Source organism: Rhinatrema bivittatum, chromosome 4, assembly GCF_901001135.1.
Source record: "Rhinatrema bivittatum chromosome 4, aRhiBiv1.1, whole genome shotgun sequence".
In the NCBI taxonomy this organism is placed as follows: domain Eukaryota; kingdom Metazoa; phylum Chordata; class Amphibia; order Gymnophiona; family Rhinatrematidae; genus Rhinatrema; species Rhinatrema bivittatum.
The window spans coordinates 53596945-53619773 of record NC_042618.1 but is presented as its reverse complement, the minus strand read 5'-3'; the positions used below and the strand labels follow the sequence as shown (position 1 = coordinate 53619773).

Below are 22829 nucleotides of genomic sequence, written 5' to 3'. Positions count from 1 at the left end.
CCTTCCAGGCCAGAGCAGTTAAAAAGAGGGTGTGTAAATCATATGTTGTGCAAGTAAGGAAGCAATCTGGTATGCTCACCACAAAACCTCAGGCAACAGAGAATACTTTTCTGCAGTACTTTTCCACTCTTTATAAGGAATTTGTTGGGACTAATACAGATGACATCAGAAATTTTCTGCAGGAGTTAGTGAGGAAGCACAAAAGGATAAGCTAGCTGCCCCCATTTCATTGCTTGAAATTCAGGTGGCAGTTAAGGCCTTGCTAGGAGGAAAGCGTTCGGGCTCAGATGGTTTTCCCATTTAATTTTTCAAAAAGTATCTTCCACAGTTCTCCCGACACCTTCTGTTGGTCTTTAATGCACTTGGTGAAGGGAGACAATCACTGGGAACCATGGCTGATGCTATGATTACACTTATACTCAAAAAGGGGAAAGATGTATCAGATTGCAGGTCATTTCTCTTCTTAACTCAGACATCAAAATTTTGGCCAAGTTGTTGCAACTCAGATTGGAAACATTGCTCCCAGCTCTGGTACACCCTGATCAAACGAGGTTATAAAAGGTAGAATGTCTACTTCAAACACAAGGAGACTATTCAATCTTTTACATTTAGCCAAATCAAGGGGAATGTCTGGCCTGATAGATTAGTTAGATACAGAAAAGGCGTTTGATTGCTTGGCGTGGCCTTTTCTCTTTGCAGTCTTAGAGAATGTTTGCTTGCCAGTCTGGTTTTTTTTACCTGGATTAAAGCCATATATGAGCACCCAAGGGACCGACTCAATACTAATGGGTCTTGTTCTTCCTTTTTCAATATTGTTATAGGTATTAGGCAGGGTTACCCCCTCTCACTCTTATTTGATCTAGCCATTGAACATCTGGCAGCTGCTGTTAGCATCAGGACATATAGGGGAAACAATTTGAGGGGCAAGTTAACAAAATATCTCTGTATGCAGATGATGTGTTGGTGTTCTTGACAGCTCCCCGAATATCTGGCCCAGCTCTTTTCACTCTTCTTTTACAATATGGGAACATGTCCAGCTACAAAATCAGCTTTGACAATCAGAATTATTTTTGATTGATCCAGAGATGGGGTCCCAGAAAGTCTTACTGAGCTTAAGAGTGGCAAATGATTTTAAGAAACTGGGGATTTCTTATAGAGCTTTTGGAATCCTTAAAGAGCTTTATATTAAGAACTATGCCCCATTAATAAGCCAGATGAAACAAAACGTGGTAGCCTGGAAATACTTGATGATCGCTTGGCTGGGTAGAATTAGTTTACTCAAAATGAATCTGTTGCCAAAGCTACCTTTTCCAGCATTTACCCTGTGATTCCTGTTAGTATATTTAATGATTTAAATAAATGCATGTCTAAATTTATATGGCAGAGTTGACAGGCCAGACTAAAGTTGTCACTTCTGGTTGCCCAAAAATCAGGGAAGTATGGCTCTACCTAACCTTTGTATGTATTATTGGGCAGTCAGACTTATTTTCTTGAAAGCATGGTTAACTTCCCAAAATGAATCTTGGCTTATGCTAGAGAGGAAACAGGCTGAAGCAGTTACTTTCCTTTCCTTCCCTGTGATTCTCCTAATAGTTGAAGTGTGTGCAAAAATAGTCCTATGCTGGCCCATACATTGCAAATTTGGAGACAGGTTTTAAGATTTTTAAGCAAGGACAATGAAGTCATTTCTCCCGTTGCTCCTATTTATGAAAACCCAACCATTTCAGGGTGCACATTCTTACCGGCATTTAAGGCTTGGAGAGACAAGAGGTTGGTTTGTATAGCTCGGTTAAGGAACAATAAAGGGTTTTCTTACCTTTCAGTGCTTGTAAGGAATTTATTTCCCCAGATTCCCATGCTTTCTCTTTGCAGTTGAGGCGTGTTTTGGGGGATCGATTTGACCAAACCTTTACATCAGTTGACATTCTGGAGGATTTCTTAAATGATCCAGATACTTACGTCAGACATTTCACTTATGTATCTGGGTATTCTTCATAGTAAATATAGTAAAGAAACCCCACAATCTATTAATGTATGGAATGAAGACTTAGGTATTAATTGGATTCCACCACATTTCCATATGTGTCAGAAGAGTGGAATTTATGATCAAGTTATTGAGTAGAACCTATCGCACGCCTGTATTTTTTATTCCAAATGTTTCCCAGATGCTGGTGCCTAATGTTGGAGAGGGTGAAGTCAGATAGGCACATATATTCATATGTGGTGGTTCTGCCCTGAAGTGCCTTGTTCCTGGTTAAAAGTTACACTAGAAATTGCTGATGTTCTCAACCTCCCTATTCATGTCACACCAGAATTAGGGTTACTGGGTAGATGGCATCGATCCTTAGTTCAGATGAAATGTAGGACATTGGTTGGGCAGCTTCTTCTAGCTGCTAGATTCACTATTGCACATTCTGGAAAGTTAGCCCCAGCATTGACTACTGGTGCTCGCAGTTACAGGATATAGCTCACATAGAACAATTAAAGTATAATTTTATGGCAAATCATTTTTATTCAAATTTCCAAGGTTAACAAAAGATTTAGATATGATACATAATTGTCTCTGTTACATACACATCATTGTAAGGTTAATACAACAGCAGCAAGCTTATCCCCTCCCCCCCCCCCTCCCTTAGCACTGAGAGGGCAATGTAAATATGCAAATGGGGTTTAACATACATAATCTAGAAACTAGAGACTAGAAAATGAAACTAGAGATTAGGAAATGATCACCACCAGACAGTCACATATCCAATCTGTTGAGAAATTGGTTCTTAGAGTCCTGAGGTAAAGTCAGAATGTAGGGCATCCATATGGAGTTAAGGGCCTGTCTAGTATTAGGAGACAGGTATCTGGTGGATAACATTTCCATGGTAAGAAGGTGAAGAATAGAAGCATGCCACCCTGCCATGGAAGGTCCAGTTGAGCCTCTCCGCTCAGAGAGTATATCTTTGCTGGCCAGTAGGAAGACTTTTGTAATCCATAGTGTCTGCGCAGGTTTCCCCTGGCATGCAGGTGGGAATATACCAAAGAGTGCTACTAAAGGGGAATAAGGGATCCTGTTGCCCAGGACCTCGTTGGTGTAATGAAATACTTTCTTCCAAAAAGGCTGTAGTACTGGGCAGCTCCACAGAGAGTGGCCTAGATGTGTTCCTGGAGAATGCATTTAACATAGTCCTTTGTGTTGGTGAATCCCGCCCAGAATGCTTGATGTTGCGAAATATACATCCGGTAGAGTATTTGTAATGGGTTTCCCGAGGTAAGATGTTAGTGGTCACTCGTGGAGTTATTACCACTGCAGCTTTGAACATCTCCGGAGTAATGGCCTGTGTGAGTTCTTGTTGCCATTTGATTCTTATCACATCCAGAACCCACGGTTTATGAGTAATTTCCAAATATTTGTAGTAAAACAAAATGGAATGTTTTTTGGGATGATCTAGGTCGAACCAGTCACGCAGAAAGTTCCACTTAGGATTTGTAACATCCAGGTTCCTCAGTGTGTGAATATAATGCTGCCCTTGATGATAATGAAGAAAGTCAGTGGAGGGAATTCCAAAAGATTGACACAAAGTGGAAAAGTCCAGTAGCGAGACATCCGCCTGTACCAGTTGATCAATGCAGTAGATGTTCTGCTTTTCCCAGTCCTGAAAGCGGGAGACTCCCAAACCCGCAGGGAACGCTTTATTGCCTTGGAGTGGGAGAAATGGTGATACATCCATTGGCAGAGAGGTTTTCTTGAGGAGCCATTGCCACGTCTGCCTCAGTGGTTGAAGTAGTACTCCCGAGCTGATATATGGTGTCAGCATTGCGCTCGGTACATGAAGGGCGTATCTAGGCGAGAAGGGGGACAGGAGTTGGCTTTCAAATCGAGTGTCAGAGAAAAAGGATGAATTGGAGAGCCAGTCACCAATGTGTCTCAGATTGATAGCATGGTTATAAACTTTTAAGTCCGGGAGGCCAAATCCCCCTGCCGCAATCAGCCGCATAAGATATTTTAATGCCAACCATGGTTTTTTGCCTCTTCAAAGAAATTTTGTTACTGTCTTCTGGTATGTGGACAGAGTGGCCTTATTCAAGCTAATTGGGAGAACTCCTAAAACATACAGCCATCGTGGGAGCACTGTCATCTTCAACAAATGTATACGACTAATAAGCGACAGCGGGAGGTGCCTCCAGGATAATAGCGAAAATTCAGTCTTGGCTTGCAGGTTGGGGATGTTGACGCCATATGGGTCTTCTATAACATTAGGCAGCCAAATACCTAAATATTTTATCTTCTGCTGAGCCCATTTCAGAAGGAAGTCCCCACCCCATTGAAAGTGTACATTAGACCCAATTACCAAAGCTTGTCAAGATTCAGCTTTAAACCAGCATGATGACCATAGGCAGTAATAATCTGAAGCGCAATCGGGAGAGAGCAGGCTGGATTTGTCAGATGGAGCAATAGGTCGTCAGCAAAGGCTGCCGATTTAAACGTCTGGGTTCCCATCTTTATCCCCGTTACTTCCTCTGTGTGCTCTAGTGTTCTCGATAGGGGATCTAAAGTGAGGACAAAGAGGAGAGGCGACAGAGGGCAACCCTGCCGCATCCCCCTAAATAAGGTAAAATCCTGTGAGAAGTCACCATTGACCCAAATATTGGCCCATGGGGTGTTGTAGATAGTGGATAGAAAGGAAAGGAAGGGACCCTGGAAACCATAACAGCGAAGAGTTTCAAACAAGAAAGTCCAGTTGACCCTATCAAATGCCTTTTCGGCATCAAAGCTTACAAGAAGCGAATTTAGGTGTTTGGATTGAGAATGAGCTATCGAGGCCAAGACCCTGCGGACATTATGGACCACTTGCCGTCCTCGGACAAATCCCACCTGAGGAGCAGAAATAAGTTTTAGATATAAAGGAAGATAGTCGATCAGCCATAATCTTGGCCAATAACTTGAAATCGCAGTTAATGAGAGAGAGAGGCCTGTACAAACCAGGGAGTTCCGGATTGCTGCCTGGTTTAGGCAAGACTACTATAGTGGCTCTGTTAGCCTGCTATGCTGGACAATCAACTAGGGCTAAGGAATCGTATACCTTTTGAATAGGACAACAAATTTTGGTCTCCCAAAATTTTAAAAAGCTCATTGGTCAAACCATCCGGCCCTGGGGCTTTGCCTAATGCTGCAGACTTAATTGCTACCTCCAACTCACTGTTACCCACAGGCAAATTTAAAAGTTGCAGATCCTTCTCAGATACCGGAGGAAGGTTGATATTGGCAAGGTATGCCTGAATATCTATTTGGTTACATGGATCAGCCGTGTAAAGGTTTTGGTAATATTTAGTAAATATCTCCCCAATGTCTCGGTTGGATGTTTTGAGTTGGCCCTTGTCATTTTTTAATGCTTTGACATATGAGTGTCCCGCCCAATTTTTGACTAAGCCCGCCATAAGTTTTCCCCCCTTATTACCAAATTGAAAGAGTCGGTGTTTATAATAAAGAAGACTCTTGGGCCTTTTGTTGAATATACTCGTGTAATACATTTTGAACTGAGTAAAAATTGGTGCGGTTTTCTTTGGTAGGCCAGGAGTTGAGTGTCTGTCTCGCTGTCTGCAGCTGTTTTTCCAATCATAGAATGGTGGCCGCCAAAGCTTTATTCTTTTTTGCCATATATGCTATTATTTCGCCCCTCAACACGGCTTTGGCCATATCCCAGTAAAGAAGTGGTTTCCCCTCATGTTGCTGATTGAAGTGGGCAAATTTTTTCCACCTATCCCTAATGTAGGTTTTAAAATCCTTGTCATATGTGTGCGGGAAATCGCCATCGCTTTTGGCCTCCCGAGGGTGCAAACCCAGAGAGATCAGCCCATACGGGTGCATGATCAGAAATAATAAGGAGCCCTATCTCAGCGTTGGAAACCTGAGAGAAGCACTTTTGACTGACCAAAAAAGGTAGTCCAACTGGGATTTGAGACCCATGGACACGAGATGTGTGTATAGTTCACATCCAGCGGATGTAGGACCCGCCAAGTACCTATTAATCCCAGTTGATGGCAGAGAAAAGGCAGGCCCCTCGTAGAATCCAAGCGAGACATTGGTCTGGGCAGTTGTCTATCCACTGCAGGATCTAAAACTGTATTAAAATCCCCCCCTATGAGAAGGGGTAGGTGAGAATTAGCATGAAGAATGTTAAATATCTGATTGTAAAAAACTTGAGTATGTATTAGGAGCATACACATTGCCCAAGAGGATAGGTTTCCCATATAGTTCTATTTCTGAGAAAATATATCGCCCATCAGGATCAACTACAGAGCGCTTTAGCTGATAAGGGAGCATTTTGTGGAGTAGAATAGCTACCCCTGCTTTCTTCGAACCCGAAGATGCATAAAAGACTTTCCCAACCCATTGTTTTTGTAATTTCTCATGCTCTATAGCAGTAAATCTAGTTTCTTGCAATAGCGCAATTTGGACTTTTTGACGCCGTAGGGCTTGCAAGATCTTATACCGTTTAGTAACAGAGCCTATGCCACATACATTCTAAGTGCAACAACGCGTGTTTACCATCTAAGGGTGTAGATATAAGAAGTATAAGAACCCGAGCTTATATACCTGAGCACAGACCCCCACCCTGTGATTGTGTGATGTAGTGATCATCCCTTTTCTGTGGTACTAAGAACATCCCCAAAATGAAAAAGAACCCCCAGACTTTGACCTTACTCAGTGCAACCCCCAACAATCACCCCAATAATATTCCCCATGAAATATAGGAAGACACCAGAGAGACCCCACATCTGTCTCCCAATGTCCTCCATAATCTCTTCAGATCATAGCAGGATCACTAGAGCTGTGAGGAATCCCCTCCCCTTTGAGAAAACTTAAACTGATAGCTGAGACCAATAAGGAACCACATGAAAAGATGCATAGCCATTGGGTCCACTGAAAAACCTGAAAGTCAATGGGCTGCATAGGAAAACTTAGTGAGAGTTGCAACCTGGGGCCGCATGATCTGGTCATCCTGCCTTCAGGCCTTGAATAAAAGCTGTCGCAGCCTCCGCATCGGTGAAAATCTTGACTGCCCCATCATGTATAACCCGGAGTTTTGCAGGGAAAAGCAAGGTAGACCGTATTTTCAAATTGGCCAGCTGGGAACACGCTGGTGCAAAAGTTTTCCTCTGAGAGGCTACCGTGGCAGAGTAATCTTGAAAAAGCAAAACTTTGCCTCCGCCAAAGGTCAGCTCTTTCATTTGCCTGTAAGCCCAGAGTATTTGAATCTTATGCGCAAAATTGAGGACTTTAAATATTACCATTCTCGGTCTTTTTTGTGGCTGGGACCCTGACGGGAACGGGCCCAGCCTGTGCGCACGTTCAATGTGTAGGGTGCCATGTTGGGAGCTAAGTTGAAGGGACTGCATCAGCCAGCTTTCCAGTTGGGTGCCAAGATCAGAGTCAGTAACAGTTTCGGGTATGCCAATGGCGCGCAAATTATTGTGGCGCGAACGATTTTCTAAATCATCTAGCTTTTGTTGCACGTTAGCATACGAGGTTTGCAGGGCCTGCACCGTGCAGTCATCAGTCGCCATTTTGTCCTCTATTGCCGAGATTTGCGTGCATTTGCCCTTGAATCGTGGAGAGTTGGGCACTTAACCCGGTAAGGTGGGAGGAGAGCTGGGTGAACCTGCCTTCTAATGCAACAATGACCGTTGCCGCAATATCAGATCCCGCAGCGTCGGAGCCGTCCAAAGCCATGGTAGCCTCCGGTACATCGGCCATCTTAGAGTCAGGCCCCTTAGCCTTCTCCTTTTCCTTTTTGCCAGCCTTTGATGCCATTTGAAAAGATTAGAGCGAGATTGAGTCGCAATTAGATGCTCTTCCGTGCAGGTAGATTGGTGGGTGGAATAGCAGAGTGTAAAAGTAAGTTTGTTGGTGTTTGACAGAGGGGGGTCCTTGGAGCGATCAGAAACACGTCCGCTCACTCAGGCAGCATCACGTGATCCTAAAGAATAATTTTAAAGGTAAAAGTGCTAAATATAGCACTCTGTACCCGTATTATATTTGTGTACAACTTCATACTTTAACTGGGATAAAGGTGTTTGCCTTTCTCTTTGCTTTTTATTAGTTGCTCACCTTGGGGACTGTTTTGGTATGTGATCGTTCTTGAACTGTAACTCACTACACTAATTTTAATTCTTTTTATATAATATTGGAAATTTCCTTTTTGGTTTTCTTGATGTATGCCTGAAAATTGATAGAATTGTTAAAAAATAAATAAATAAATAAAGCTTTCATCAGCTAAGCCTATACCACAGTGGGAGGCCTTAAGGGGAGGCTTCAATTGAAGCAGCCCCCACATGAAACGTACAACTATGGGCTGTACAGAGATGGGCTTGTCCTCTATACCACGATATGCACCCGTTGCACTTAGATGTACTCCTAATGGAGTTGGTCTTGAGACCAGCTTCGGAAAGGTGTAGAAGGTAGTCAAGCAGATTTGGTGTAGAGCAGGAGAAAATGTCTAGGGCCTTTTGCTCACACCACCAAGAAAACCTCCTTTCTAGAAGCCAGGACGGCATGAGACACATCGTCTGAGAGATAGTGGGGTTATAGAATCAACCTCTCAACATTCAACCTGTGATCGACAGGGCCTGAAGAGTGGGATGTCACAACCTGCCCCAATCCTGGGAGATGAGATCTGGAGGAACACCCCAGCCTGATCAGTTTCCGGATGGACAACACCTGTCTCAGCTACTTGGGGGGGGGAATGGACTATGAGGATCATAGTCCTTGTCCTCCTTGAGCTTCAACAAAGTCTTCGCCACTGGCAGAACTGGAAAATATGTGTACAAGAGACCCTGGCTCCAATGAGGGGCAAAGGCGCCTGAAGCTAGTTTGCAGTGTGTCCTGTATATGGAGCAGAACTAAGGAAACTTTCTGTTCTAAGGAGTCGCAAACAGATCTGAAGATCACATTTACTATCCCTTGGTCCAGAGACTATTCATGAGGTCTAAAGGAGCAACTCAGTCTGTCTGCTATCCCATTCTCCAAATGAGCTAGATACGTGGTTCTGAGCTCCATCCTGTGGCAGAAGGCCCAGGACCACATCTAGACCCTCTTATCCAGGAGGTAAGAGGCTGTACCTCCCTATTGTTGACATAATACATTGCCACTTGATTGTCCATCTAGATCAATACATTTTTGTTGGGCAGCCGATCTCCGAAAGCCCACAGAGCATAATGGATCACCCAGAGCTCCCGGAAGTTGATTTGACACACACATTCCTGGGCAGACTGTTGTCCCTGGGTGCTGAGTCCATCCACATAGGCTCCCCAGCCCCGGGTGGAGCTGAGGAATTTGGAAGGATAGACCCCCCCCCCCCCCCCCCCCGGTTGGGATTTTACCGCCACCAGGACAAGGAGTCCCAGAGGGGTGGAGTGATTTGGATGCAGTCCTGTAGATCCTGATTGGACTGAAGCCACTGAATTCATAAAATCTATTAGGTGCTTCGCATATGCATGCATGCATGCCCAGGGAGTAACATGTACTATGGTGGCCAGACTCAACATGTGCCAAATTGATACTTGACTTTGTTGAATCTCGAAATAATAGTAATAGGCAATAGTCCAACCATCAAAGATGAATAACCAATAAGAGGAGGAAGGACATCAAATACTCTACAATGTCCATAAAGTTCTATTTTCTATTGTTTTGTTAGGCTCCCTCCCAATGCAGTCTTTTTGAAACACAGCAAATGATTTGGGACCAGTGATTTGCTGATGTAAACTATTGGCTTGATGCTGACAATTTGAGCTTTTCTCTAAGGAGAACCAGGATGGTAGTCCTCGTGCATGGGTGACATCATCTGATGGAGCCCAGCACAAAAAACCTATATCAGAGTTTCTGGAATTTTGTGTATACTGAGCTTGCTGACCATGCACAGTATCCACGTGTCCATGCGGGGTCCCTCTTCAGTCTCTTCCCCCCCCCCCCCCCCCCGGAACTTTTGCATCACAGTAGAGTGAGCTTGTGGTTTTTCCTTAAGAAATTGCTCTTGGAAACTTTTTTTTTCACCATCCTTTACTGGTTTTCTCGCAATTTCATTGAACATGGTAGCAGTGCCTCTATCAGTCTCTCGATTTTCCCCTTTCTTTTCATTTGTCATGGCAGCATCCAGATTCCATTGGTGCCCCCAGTGTCACATACCCCCACAAGGTGTGTGACCTCCACCTGGGGGCATTGTATGACATCTGGGGTTGCCACATGTGCGCCCAGATGAACCCTAAGGGATGTCTCGCTTGGCTCAACAAGATAGAGAAACTCTTTGGGTCGAAGAAATCGGAGACATCTGCACTGATGGACACAGAGTTATTGGCATCGGCGGGACCATCAATTCCAGATAGGGGCACCAGGTACCAGCCTCTGTCGGTCTCTTCCAGGTCAAGGACATTGGGTTTATCGTCATTGACCTCGGCACTGGGGAAAGACCGTGCCGAGCACTGAGGAAAGCCAAAGAAGTATCTGTACTGGTCGCCTTCGAGCATAGTGCTGGGCTCAGGAAAGTACCGGCTCATGCCATGATGCCCCGAAGTGACCCCACTGTGAGGAGAACCTATCCTCCATAGATACCAGGAGTCCACAACTGTCTTCATCAGTCCTGGTGTCAGTTGCCCATCCACCTCTAGGATATAAGGAAGAACTGGCCACCCCTCCTGCCTCCCAGTAGGTTTTGGTATCGACAACTTTCAAAGAGGAGCTGGAGCACAGGGTCTAGGTGATGGTGCAGTGGGCGTTGCAGGACATCGAACCGGCGGCACAGACAGTGCTGGCAATCACCCTGCTGGAATGACTCAACATGCTTATCGGTGTGTTACTGACCTAGTTGGCACCGGTTCCCAGCAGGGCACCGATGCTTCCCCCGACCGATACAGTGCTCAATGCCGTTCCTCCAAGGAGGACCTGCAGCCCCCTGTCCAGCTTTGCCGGGGCCATCACCAGGGTCACCAATGACTGTGCCTCTGGACAAAGGCCAAGCACCCAGGGCCCCATCCCCTGTGGACTACAGTGAGGATGAGGCACTGTATGATCCCTGGGGGACAACACTGCGGAATCCTCCTCTAAGGATTCGGAGGGTTTCCCTTAAGAACAGTCTCCTCCAGAGGACTTGACCTTTGCAGGTTTTTAACAGGCAATCAAGAATAAGAGAGTAGTGGGATCATCTATATATTACAGGCTTCATTAAACGAATCAGCCCTTGCTTCACTTTTAGAATCCAAAAATATTTTTAACTGATCCGGTCCCATAAACACATCTATTATTTTCAAAAGTTAGAACACATTTGCATGGATACTTAATCATCACTTTTGCTCCTATCAGGCGAGCTCTAGGGCAAAAATTTAAGATTTTTTTTTTCTATGTAATTGCGTCTCTCTAACAATATCTGGATATATCCAAATCTTTTCTCCGAGATACAACTTATCTCTATTACGAAAGAAGTTTTTTAAAACCATGTCCCTTTCAGCAGAGATCTGTAATTTCACTAACAGGACTCCTCTTTTCTCTATTTGTTCCTCTTGCGTTGTTTCAAGGAAACCCGTCAGATTTTCAAGAGGGGTTAGTGATTCTGGGCACTCCCCACTTCCACCAGTGCCCTCTATCTCACCACCACCTCTCTGTGAGGGTCCAAAAAGGTAATATGCCTTCAATATATTAGGCATTTCTCCACTTGAAAAGGACAAGACTTCCTGAAAATATTTTTTTAGTTGTTCTTTAAGAGAAATTAATTTACATTTGGGGAAATTAATCTGAGTATAATTATTGTATCTAAGGTTGTTCTCTAAACTCTCCATTCTCTTTTCTGCTCTAGATTCCCCCTGAATCAGTCCAGTTTGTATTACCTTCATCTGTTTTATTTGTGTATCCATTTCCTGGATCTTAATTGAATTAGTTAAGGCCACCGGGCTCACAAAGTTAATCTGTTCTTGCGATGCCTTCATTGTTGTTGACAATGAAATTATTGCTTTCTCAAGAATGGAAATTCCATTCCATAAAACATCTAATGTAACCACATCAGGCTTATTTATCAATTTTAATTCTGAAACAGTTACCTGTTCAGACAGTTCAGAAGTTTCCCAAGGCATATGATCCGCTCGTCTCCTTCCCTGAGCAGCTGCTTCAGGCAGAGAACTGCCAGCTCTGCTCAGTGCTCCGATGTTTAATTTCCTCAAGGCGATTAAGGTCCCCTCGCCTTGGGTTGTCTTCGTCGTGCCTGCAGCAGAACCCACCTTGATCGCTTGTTCCTTTTCTTGCCGCTTTGGCATTGAGGATTTCGCCGGCTCTGTCGCTCCAAAGAGGGCAGGAGGTGAAGGAGTGTCCAGAGCTCCAGGGCTCAAAGATATTTCATCGAAAAGTACGGAGGTTTGCTCCTCCTCCCGTACTTGAACCGATTCTCCTGGAGTTTCTCCCACAGCAGAGAAAAACTCCTGAATTTTCGTCTGACTGGAGGTAGGCATAAGGGGGGGGTCGAGGTTCCCTCCCTCACCTTCCCCTTCCTTTTAGTATGTGGCATTAATGAAAAAAGCAAACTTTTATCCACGAAAATCAGGAGCTCATCTGTGTGCATCCTCTCTTCAAGGCGCCATTTTGTTCTCCCGTTCATATGCTCCCTCGATTTAAAGGACGCATACACTCACATCAGGATCTTCCCAGGTAACAGAAAGTATGTCAGATTTGTGGTATGAAAACAGCACTTCCAGTATAGTGTTTTGCTGTTCAGGCTAGCATCAGCCCCACGTGCTTTAACAAAATGTCTGCTTATGGTGGGGGCGCCCCTCTGCAGACTGGGAGTGCATGTTTTCCTGTTCTTGAATGTCTGGCTGGTCAAGAGCACCTCTCGGGCTGATCAGTCCTTGCGCTTGACCCATCCAGGTGTTTGGAGTCACTAGGGTTCATCATCAACTACCCAAAGTCCCATCTCAGCCCGTCACCTCAATTAGAATTTCATAGGAGCCCTGCTAGACACAGCTCAGGCAAGAGCCTTCTTGCCACGCTCTGGGGCAATCACTTTGACGTCCATAGTGGCGGCGATTCAACAGAGCCAGCAGGTTTCATCTTGGCACATGTTGAGGCTGTTGGGTCACATGACAGCAAACAACCATGTAACTCCCTTGGCACGCTTACACATGTGCAGAGTCCAATGGATTCTGAGGTTGTAGTAGCGCCAGGCCACACAGAGCCTCTGGGCTCACATCCGAGTCATTCTGTCTCTCCGGGACTCTTTGTCCTGGTGGCGCGCTCTCTAATTTGGAACGGGGAATATCTTTCCAAAATCCCCCTACCCAAATTGTCCTAAACACGGATGGATCCACCTTGGGGTGGGGAGCTCATGTAGAGGAGCTCTGAACCCAGGGTTTATGGTCCACCCAGGAAGCACTGTCAGGTCAACTTCCTGGAGCTTTGGGCAATCAGGTACGCACTATGGGCTTTCAGAGATTGGCTGTCCAGCAAAATTGTCCTGATACAAACAGACAACCAAGTTGCAATATGGTATGTCAACAAGCAGGGAAGCACAGGGTCGTACCTCATGTGTCAGGAAGCAGTCCAGATCTGGTCCTGGGCCCTGTCCCAAGGTATGGTACTCAGGGCCATGTTTCTGGCCGAAATGGAGAATGTGATAGCGGACAGACTGAGTTGTACCTTCAGACCCCACAAGTGGTCTTTGGACCAGGAGGTAGTGAACCGGATCTTCTGCCTCTGGGGGAGCCCAGATGTGGACTTGTTTGCGTTCCCCTGCAACAGGAAGGTGACGCAGTTCTGCTCCTTGTACAGGTCAGACTGCAAACTAGCCTCAGCCACCTTTGCCTGACATTGCAGCAGGGGTCTTCTTAAGTGTATCTTCAGGTTTCTCTAATCACAAAGACTCTCTTGAAGCTTTGCGAGGATGGAGGGACTATTATCCTCATAACCTCTCACTGGCAAAGACAGATTTGGTTTCCACTCCTTCAGGAGTTGCCCATCCAGATATCGTTCAGTCTGGGAACTTCCCCAGATCTCATCACACACGATCAGGGCAGGCTGTGGCATCCCAACCTCAAGGCCCTGATGCTCACAGCTTGGATGTTGAGAGGTTAATTCTGCAACTGCTCAATCTTTCTAAGGATGTCTCTCTAGTCCTGGTGGCTTCTAGAAAGCCTTCCACTAGAAAGTCCTATGGACTGAAGTGGAGGAGGTTTTCTGTGTGGTGTGAGCAGAAGGCCCTAGATCCATTCTCCTGCCCCACACAAAAACAGTTTGACTATCTCATACACTTATCTGAGGCTGGTTTGAAGACTAACTCCGTTTAGAGTTCATCTCAGAGCAATTGGCACATACCACCAAAGTGTAGATAGTATGGGATGAATTCAATTGAAGCCTCCCCTAAAGCCTCCCACTGTGTCTTGGAACCTCAACTTGGTGCTAGCTCAGCTGATGAAAGCTCCTTTTGAGCTGCTGTGCTCCTGTGACTTGAAGTACTTGACCTGGAAGGTGGTGGTCACTTCAGCGCACAGGGTTAGCAAGCTCTAGACCTTAGTGACTTATCCACTTTATACTAGGTTTTATCATGATAGGGTGGTCTTGCGTATGCACCCTAAGTTCCAGCCTAAGGTGGTGACTGATTTCCATCTTAACCAGTCCATCATCCTGCCAGCATTCTTTCCCAGGCCCCATTTGAGATTCACAGCTGACTTTCAAATAAATTGGATTTATTTTCTTGATATTATAATTCTGAAACATAAGCAAGGCTTTTACTACTTCATTGTACCGGAAACCAGTCACATCTAACAGTCTTTTACACTTCTCTAGCGCTCACCCGCGAGCCTTGAAGGAAAGTTTACCAGTGAGACCATTATTTTGCCTACGGCATTTATGTTCTAATCATGGACTTTCAGATTCAAGCTGCAGCACTTAAAGATCATTTCTTAGCTTGTGGATACCCTCCATCATGTATGTGTAAAGCTAAATATAGTCAGAGACTGGTTTTTCTCCCCAAATCTGATAATCAAGATCAGACACAAATGAATTGTGTTCTTCCTTTTTACACTGATGCTGATTCGATCATTGATATTAAAGCATTGGTAAATTTTACAATTACATTCAGTTTTTCAAGAACCTCCACGATTTACATATACTCGGCTCAAACTTGAAAGACTTTTTGGTCCATTCAGACTTTACGTATACTACTGCTTCTGCATTTTCAGTGGGCTATCACCAACCATGTGGGCCGCGTACTGTTTGTAACATATCTGTGTGTACCTCCTCTGTTCAACTACCTTCTGCTAATTGCACCATTACTATGACAGAGTATACCATTTTTTTATCCACGAGTGTCATTTGATACAATGCCTATGTGGTAAAAGCTATGTTTGTAAAACAAAAAGAACTTTGAAAATTCAGATGATTGAACATCGATCTAGCTTGTCCTTACACCATCCGAATGCCCCTATAGTTGCTCATTGTAATGAATTCACTCATTCATTTTCTGAGTTTAAGATTCTGTGCGTTGAAACAACCACAATCACATTGGAGAGGTGGCAATTTTGATCTAATATTATTGTGCTTGGAACAGCACTGGATTTACACTCTTAATACTGTCGCCCCACATGGTCTAAATTCTGAAATTGATTTAACATTTTTCTATAATTCAAATTTTTTTTCATTATCTTTCACTTTATTCTGGTTTCTTGCAGGCTATTTTATTACAGTCAGATCTGAAAACCGATTCATGATATTTTACTATGTTATTTTTATGGATCTTTTGTGAGACTTTCATATCATTTTTGTTTTTCGAAGATTCATTTCTGACTGACTAATGTTATTTTGATGCCAACATATCAGCCAATTTAGCATGGATATTTAAAACCCAGCATTGGTTTTGAAACAGTCATATCTGATTGGTCAATTTTATTTTGTCTACAAATCAGATGACCTAATTTGGATATTTAAAAATCCTTAAAAAATATTTGGATATTTGTGAGGTGAATGATTGATAAGACCAGGTGCCCCATGAAATTGGGCACACCGACTGGCTTGCTGACACCTCTTATCTGTTCAGTATGATAGATTGCAAAACCACTTTTTTTCAGATTATTTTGAATTCTTTTTTTTTTGATAGGTTTTATTGTATGTAAACATTCTTGGAACTTTATGGACATTGTAGGGTATTTAATGTCCATCCTTCAGTTGAATCTCCGCCACGTTGGACATCAATTTGATGGCCCATTGCCACTGTGAGAAGGCTGTGACCTGAGCCGTGTCTAGCAGGACTCCTGTGAAGTCCAATTGAGGTGACAGGCTCAGATGGGACTTGAGGTACTTGATAACAAACCCTAGTGACTCCAACACCCGGATGGTTAAGCGCATGAACTTTTCAGCCCCTGCCGGAGAGGCACTTTTAACCTGCCAGTCATCCAGATAGGGGAAAATATGGACTCCCAATCTGTGAAAGTATGCTGCCACTGTGGCCAGATATTTGTAAAGACTCGGGGGCAGATGCCAGCCCAAACGGCAGAATGTGGTACTGGAAGTGTTATTTCCCCACCATGATTCAAAGGTTCTTGTGGCCGGAGAAAACTTTGATGTGAGAGTGTGTCCTTCAAATCAAAAGAGAATAGCCAGTCCCCTTTTTGCAGAAAGTGGATCAAGGTGCCCAGGGAAACGATCTTGAACTTTTCTCTTTTTAGAAACTTGTTCAAGGCTCTCAGGTCTAGGAGGAGACAGTCCCCCTGTTTTCTTTGGAATCAGGACGTCCCGTGAGTAGAATCCCTGCCCTCTTTGCCCTGGTGGAATGGGTTTGACCACTCTGGCCATTAAGAGGGAAGAGAGCTCCACTAAATGGACCTTCTGATGTACTACAGGTCCCCAAAATGGACTTGAGGAGGCAATTTGGTGAGGCACTCAGTAGGTTTAATTTGTACCCTCTGTGGACAATGGCGAGGACCCACTAGTTCAAGGTTATTCTGGGCAACTGGTTTATTTAGAACCATAGCCTGCCCCCAACTGGAAGGTCCATGTCCACATGCTCCCTTCAATCCAGTCAAAATCCTGTCCCAGGAGTTGACTGAGGTGCGGCTGGAACTTTTGTACCTGCTGTTGCCTTGGATGGTTACTAGGGGCCTGTTGCTGCTGATGAGGCCGAGGTGGTGGAGCATAGTATCTCCTTGGGCAGCAGAAAGACTTCCTGTGGCCAGACCTTGAAGGCCTCCTGGATAAGGAAGATGGATCCTGAGTATCAGTGGAGAGCTGCTGGATATCACATGGTGGTCCCAAATTTGGGCCACCGTGTCCTTCACCTGATCTCCAAAGAGATTTTCTCCTGTGCACGGCACATCAGTGAGTCATTCCTGTACCTCCTGACAGAAATCAAAGGTTTGCAGCCAGGCGCTGATCCCTGCTGCAGAGACCCTCCATGTCATTTCAAAAACATCGTAGGTCAAACAGATCCCATGTTTCCTGTACTCTAAACTCTTGTGCACTACTGAATAGAGAATATCCTATTGTTGAGGCAGCTGCTCGGCCACTTCCTGCACCTGCTTCAAGATGTCCTACATTTACTGGCCAGTATAGAGCTAGTCGATCGCTATGCAGGCAATGAGCATAGCACCTGAAACACCTTTCTCCCAAGAGCATCCATAGCCCTCTGATCCTTCCCCAAGGGTGCTGAGGAATGGGTTCAAGTGCGCTTGGCCTTTTTGAGAGCAGTTTTGACTACATCTGACTGGTGTGGCAGCTGTCATTTGTCAAATCCAAGAGCCTTCTCGACAAGATATATCATGTTCTCCTTCCTATTTATGGGAGGCACCACGAAGGGGTGTTTCCACATAATCAGTAACACCATTAGGATTTTGTGCACTGGGATTGCCATGACCACCTCAGGAGGTTCCATGTACTGGAGAATATCCAGCATCTTGTGCAGGGTATCCTCCTCTGTTTGCAACTGAAATGGGATGGCTTTCACCATCAATCTGATGAAACCTGAGAAGAAGAGATCTTTCGAAGGAGACTTCCTTCTGGCGCCAGGAGGAAATGGGTCTGAGGGGGGAGGCCATCCAATATGTCGAGATGTGAAACATCTGAGGAGCTATGCCACCAAAGGGCCCTTATCCTCACTGTTGTAGGCAGGGGACTGGTCCCTAGGTGCTCTGTCCCCTGCTAGCAATATGGGAATAGATAGGACTGATCATGTGGCCTAGACCCCCGAGGATACCCCCTTCATTGGGGGAGCTTCCTCCTCTGAGGAGTCAGGGAAGACCACCAGATCTGTCAGTTGTGGTCTCGATGCCTGGGGTACCGATACCAGTGAGCATGTGCAGAGATTCAAGTAACAGCTCTCGGAGGGACTGTACTGGCCCAAATACTGAGGGCCTGCAAAGCCCTCTCCAAGGCCAGCCTCATGCATTTCTCTAGCTCCTCCTCAAAGATCGTCGATACCAGGACTAACTGGGATCCAGCAGGCATGACCAAATCCTCTTCAGAAGTGAAAGGAGGAGGATCTATGGCTGACATAGGGACCTGTGGGAGGCTATGGTGACATCCTGGGATCAATGGAGGACTGGTGCTCCTCACTACGGGGGCATCACAGCCAAAGCTGGTGCATCCCTGTGTTCAGCACCGTGCATCAACAGGGATCGATGCTTCTTCAGCTTCTCTTAATGCTTGGATCAGTCCTTCCCCAATGCTGAGGTCTAAGACAACGAACTCAGTGTCTTCGACCTGGAAGAGGCAGGTGATGGCCTGTCTCTGGCATCCCTAGAAGCTGTCAGTACCGATGGAGCTAATGGTCCCGCCAGTGTCGATGGCTCAGTAACCATCTGTGTGGCTCCAAGGTTCCCCCGATGTTGATACCTCCGATGCACTCATCTTGCTTGGCTCATCTTGTCGAGCTGGGCCCGGCATCCTTTTGGAGTTGTCTGTGCACCTGCTGCAGCTCCAGACATCATGCGATGCCCCCAGGCAGAGGACACATCTATCATGAGGATCCATGATAGACATAGTCCTCGTGCACTGGGGGAATGACTTAAAACCGGATGATGACACATTGCATCCCTTTTCTTTCATGACAATGTCAAAATTGATTTAGTCAACAAAGTAATACCCGATAGATAGCGTGAAATAATTCCGCTATATGTGCGGGCTTATGTTAAATTTATATGAATATAAGAACCATGACAGTCATACAGCGCCCTTTGCCGCAAGTAGCTTGTATTAAAGCTTTTTTCAAGCGCTGGGGCTGTCTAATCATGGGTCATGTTCAGTTATTCATGTATTCCCCTGAACAGTAGCTATATGGTGCACTTATCTTTGAATGTATTATCCACAATGCAGCAATACTGAATCCTTCCGACACCGCAATGTTTTGGAGTTGCTTTACTCCTTCTTCAGGGAGCTTTGAACTGAAGATTGCAGTGGATTAATATGTTTGAAAAAGTGCGGTCAATTTACTGACGGGTTAAAGTCACTGAATGTATTCTTGGTGCCACTGGCTACCTGTCGGCGTGCTTCCCCTTCATTGTCAAAATTGATGGCAGCAGCCATCGATGGCTGGCAGGCACCATACACACTGCCACTCCGGGGGATCAAATGCAAAAGGAAACTGGTCGAAAACCCTGACTGAGAAGATAAGGGGAGAACCAGGAGGACACTTCATCGACCATACGATCCCGACATATCAAAATTACTGCGAAAAACACCAAAAATATTTCAAAAGAAGCAGAAAAAGAGAGGCTAAATTTTGCTGCAAGACACTGGGCTCCACGGAAAAGAAGACTGAAGGGACCCCGCGTGGACACATGGTATATGGCATGCCAGAGCATGCTCAAAGAGGTTCACTCTAATTTCAAGAAATTTTAACATAAGTTTTCTGTGCCAGGCTCCATCGGATGATGTCACCCATTTGTGAGGACTACCATCCTGCTTGTCCTCTGAGAAGTACAAATATTCAGGTAAACGAATCTTTAAACATTTAATACAGAAATGGGGGAAAAAAGAGCAACATATGGAAAGGTATGTATATCAATACTCATGGTATGCGAAGTAAAGTCCCAGATCTAGAAAGAGTCATGGAAGAGGCTGACATGGGTGTGGTACGTAGAAAACCACAACTGACAGGGTAGGAAGAAAGAGAGAAGGAGTGACACTAAATACTTAAATATTTTTTATATATAACTGATCTTAGGGCTTATGAGGTTAAGTTGGAAAGAGGAAATGAAACATCTACCATATTTCTATTTACCTCCATCGCAGCTAGAAGAAATGGATAGAGATTTAGTGGACAATATTCACAAAATTGTTATGAAAGGTGAGGTGCTATGGCTAGGTGATTTCAATCTGCTGGCCCGTTAATTGGGACATTCTGGCTGCTGTTATCTAGAAGCAGGGAAATCCTGGATTCTCTGCGGAGAGATCTGTTCTGTCAACTGGCGACCGAACTCACAGGGGAGGGGGGCGATACTGGACCTGGCACTTACCAATGCTGAGGATGTTTCTGCTGTCCTTCTGCAGGGGTTCCCAACCGCTGTTGAGCTTCCAAAAGTGTTAACACACACACACACCTCTTCAGTCTTTTCATGCTATAACAAAAGAAATGATATCCACTCCAGAATCATTCGTAATGTATGAAATTTGATCTAAACTGAATATGTAGGGAGGAGAATTTCCAAAGCTATTTAAAAATTGCCTCATAATTGAAGACTGAGGCCCTGCCACCTTCCCATCTAGCTGCAATGGGGAAACGGAAGAAAGCTCAAACAACTTCAGGTTGGCAACTTGATATGACCTGGCAGAAAATCAGCACTGATGCCTGAAGACCTGCAATCTAATTTTCAAAGGGAAACTACCGATGGAGGAAAGCCAGTATTTTTGTTCCTGCGTACTTTTCATCCGTTTTGAAGCAGGTGCAAAGTACATGCATGAAAGTATGCATGAGGATTTCAAAATTAAACCTTTGCATGTACTTTCCTACTCCCAACCTAGCCCTGCTCCTTCCCCCCTCCCCCCACGCAGGTAAAAAAAAAAAAAAAGTATGTTTGCTGTTCACAGCATAGCTACTTTTACCATCAGTGGCAGGGAATAGTAATTTTCAAAAGGGACTTTTTACATGGGTAAACAAGTATGTAGTATTAAGAAAAGCATGCTCGTGTATTGCTATATCCTCAAAATTGAATAAGGTTGCAAGCAGGCAAATGCATAAATTCTTGTGTTTCTTGCAATAAAAAGTTTATGCATTTGCCTACTTGCAATGCTATTCAATTTTGAGTATATAGCAATACACAAGTGTGCTTTTCTTGGTGCTGCTTTGATCATCCAAGCATGCCTTTCTCCATATTCACTTTGGCTTAAACAAGTGAGTACCCACATACAGTTTTGAAATATACCGTCCCTGAAGATTGACACTTTTAGTCTGCTTTTCTTTTATACTTGATTTATTTTCTTTTACGATACTTAAAAACACATAGAGAAAATGATAGTCACAAACAATTTAGATTTTAGAAAAAGCAAAACAAGAGCCTGCGTTTCAACAGGAAGAAAGCTAATGAGATCTCCATGTCTGTGTGCCCACCCTAAATAATTTTTGTATTTAATATATCCAGATCTGGCTGTTGGCTTGGCTTGTCTTCCCTCCTCCTTGATCCCTGGTGGTCATCTTTCCCTTCTGGACCATGGTGGACCTCTATCCCTTCCTCTCTCCAGCATGATTCCTGGGGGGTGTCCTCTCCTTCTCTCCCCTGATAAGCTGCCATCCACTTTCACTTCCCTTAACCAGGTCAATCATGAATTCCTATATCCCTCTTTATCTTCCATTTTTTCTTCATTCCTGTCTCATTCTTTCTCCCCTCATACTGTCAAATCCAGTCCCATTTCCTCCTTTTTTTCCTTTGAGCCATTGTACTCACCTTTCTGGTGCAGCTCTCCTCTGTCAGGCCCGTGGCAGTAGTGGAAAATGTTTCTCACCGCAGTGATAATCCAGCTTTCATCTGCTTTCCTAAGTGTGCAGCAGAGGCTGCAAAGGTTCTGACAGTCATAATCAGCCTTTTCTTAGCATCCAGTCAGATGACTCCAGAACAAGTGGATTATGCATCTCTACCAGCAGATGGAGACAGAGCAAACTGACGTCACAGTATATATACCCCTTTAGTGACATCAGCCTGCCACTATTCTCTGTCTCCAGCAAATGGTGGACATGCATCTCCTACAGGGGTTTGCTTCATTTTGAGAAAGAATTAAGGAAATACATTTGTCATCCTCTCTTGCGGTGATACCAAATAGTCCCTCCCACAGTTGAGATTTCCTGAGGTGATTTCCGTGGTCCCTCAGACGAGTGCCTAGGTCCAAAAGCTGGTTTTCAGCTGGTGTGAACTTAGCTGCCTAAGCAGCTGAAAGGGTGCAGGAAGCTTAGCGCAGCGGTGACGGCATATGCCCTCTCCCCCACAGCTGGAGACCATCTCTGTACTCAGCCAGGTAAAGCTGTGCTCCGGAAAGTTAAAAAAAAAAAAAAAATATACAGAGACTTAGAAGGAGGCTTTTGTTGCGTAGGGCTTCCTCCTTCCCCTGGTCTCCATGTTTGGCACGCCGTTCTGACTTTAATCCTGCTCCATGCGAGGTCGAGTGAGGTGAGCAGCCTGGTGGGTTGAGCAGCCTCCTTTAGTTTAGGCCTTGCTCAAAGACTTTTTTGCTGTGTGCCCTCTACAGGATTGTCAGTTCAGCGTGTGCATCTAGCTGTGCATCCAGGTTGTGCACCCAGTTTTTGGACACACAGTCGGGCCTTATAGTCTGTGTGTCCAAGTTAAGCAGCACCATAGTGACCGCGTGCTTACCTGTGTGCACAAGT

At 44.8% G+C, this 22829-nt stretch overlaps 1 long non-coding RNA gene across 1 annotated transcript; it reads right to left on the bottom strand.

The window, feature by feature from the left end:
• Positions 1 to 2627: 2627 nt before the first annotated feature.
• LOC115089814 lies at positions 2628 to 22037 on the bottom strand. Its single transcript, XR_003856243.1, has 3 exons — positions 21895 to 22037; positions 20470 to 20571; positions 2628 to 3831 (listed from the first exon to the last, which is right to left on the bottom strand). It is a non-coding gene; the product is annotated as an uncharacterized LOC115089814 (long non-coding RNA).
• Positions 22038 to 22829: the final 792 nt, after the last annotated feature.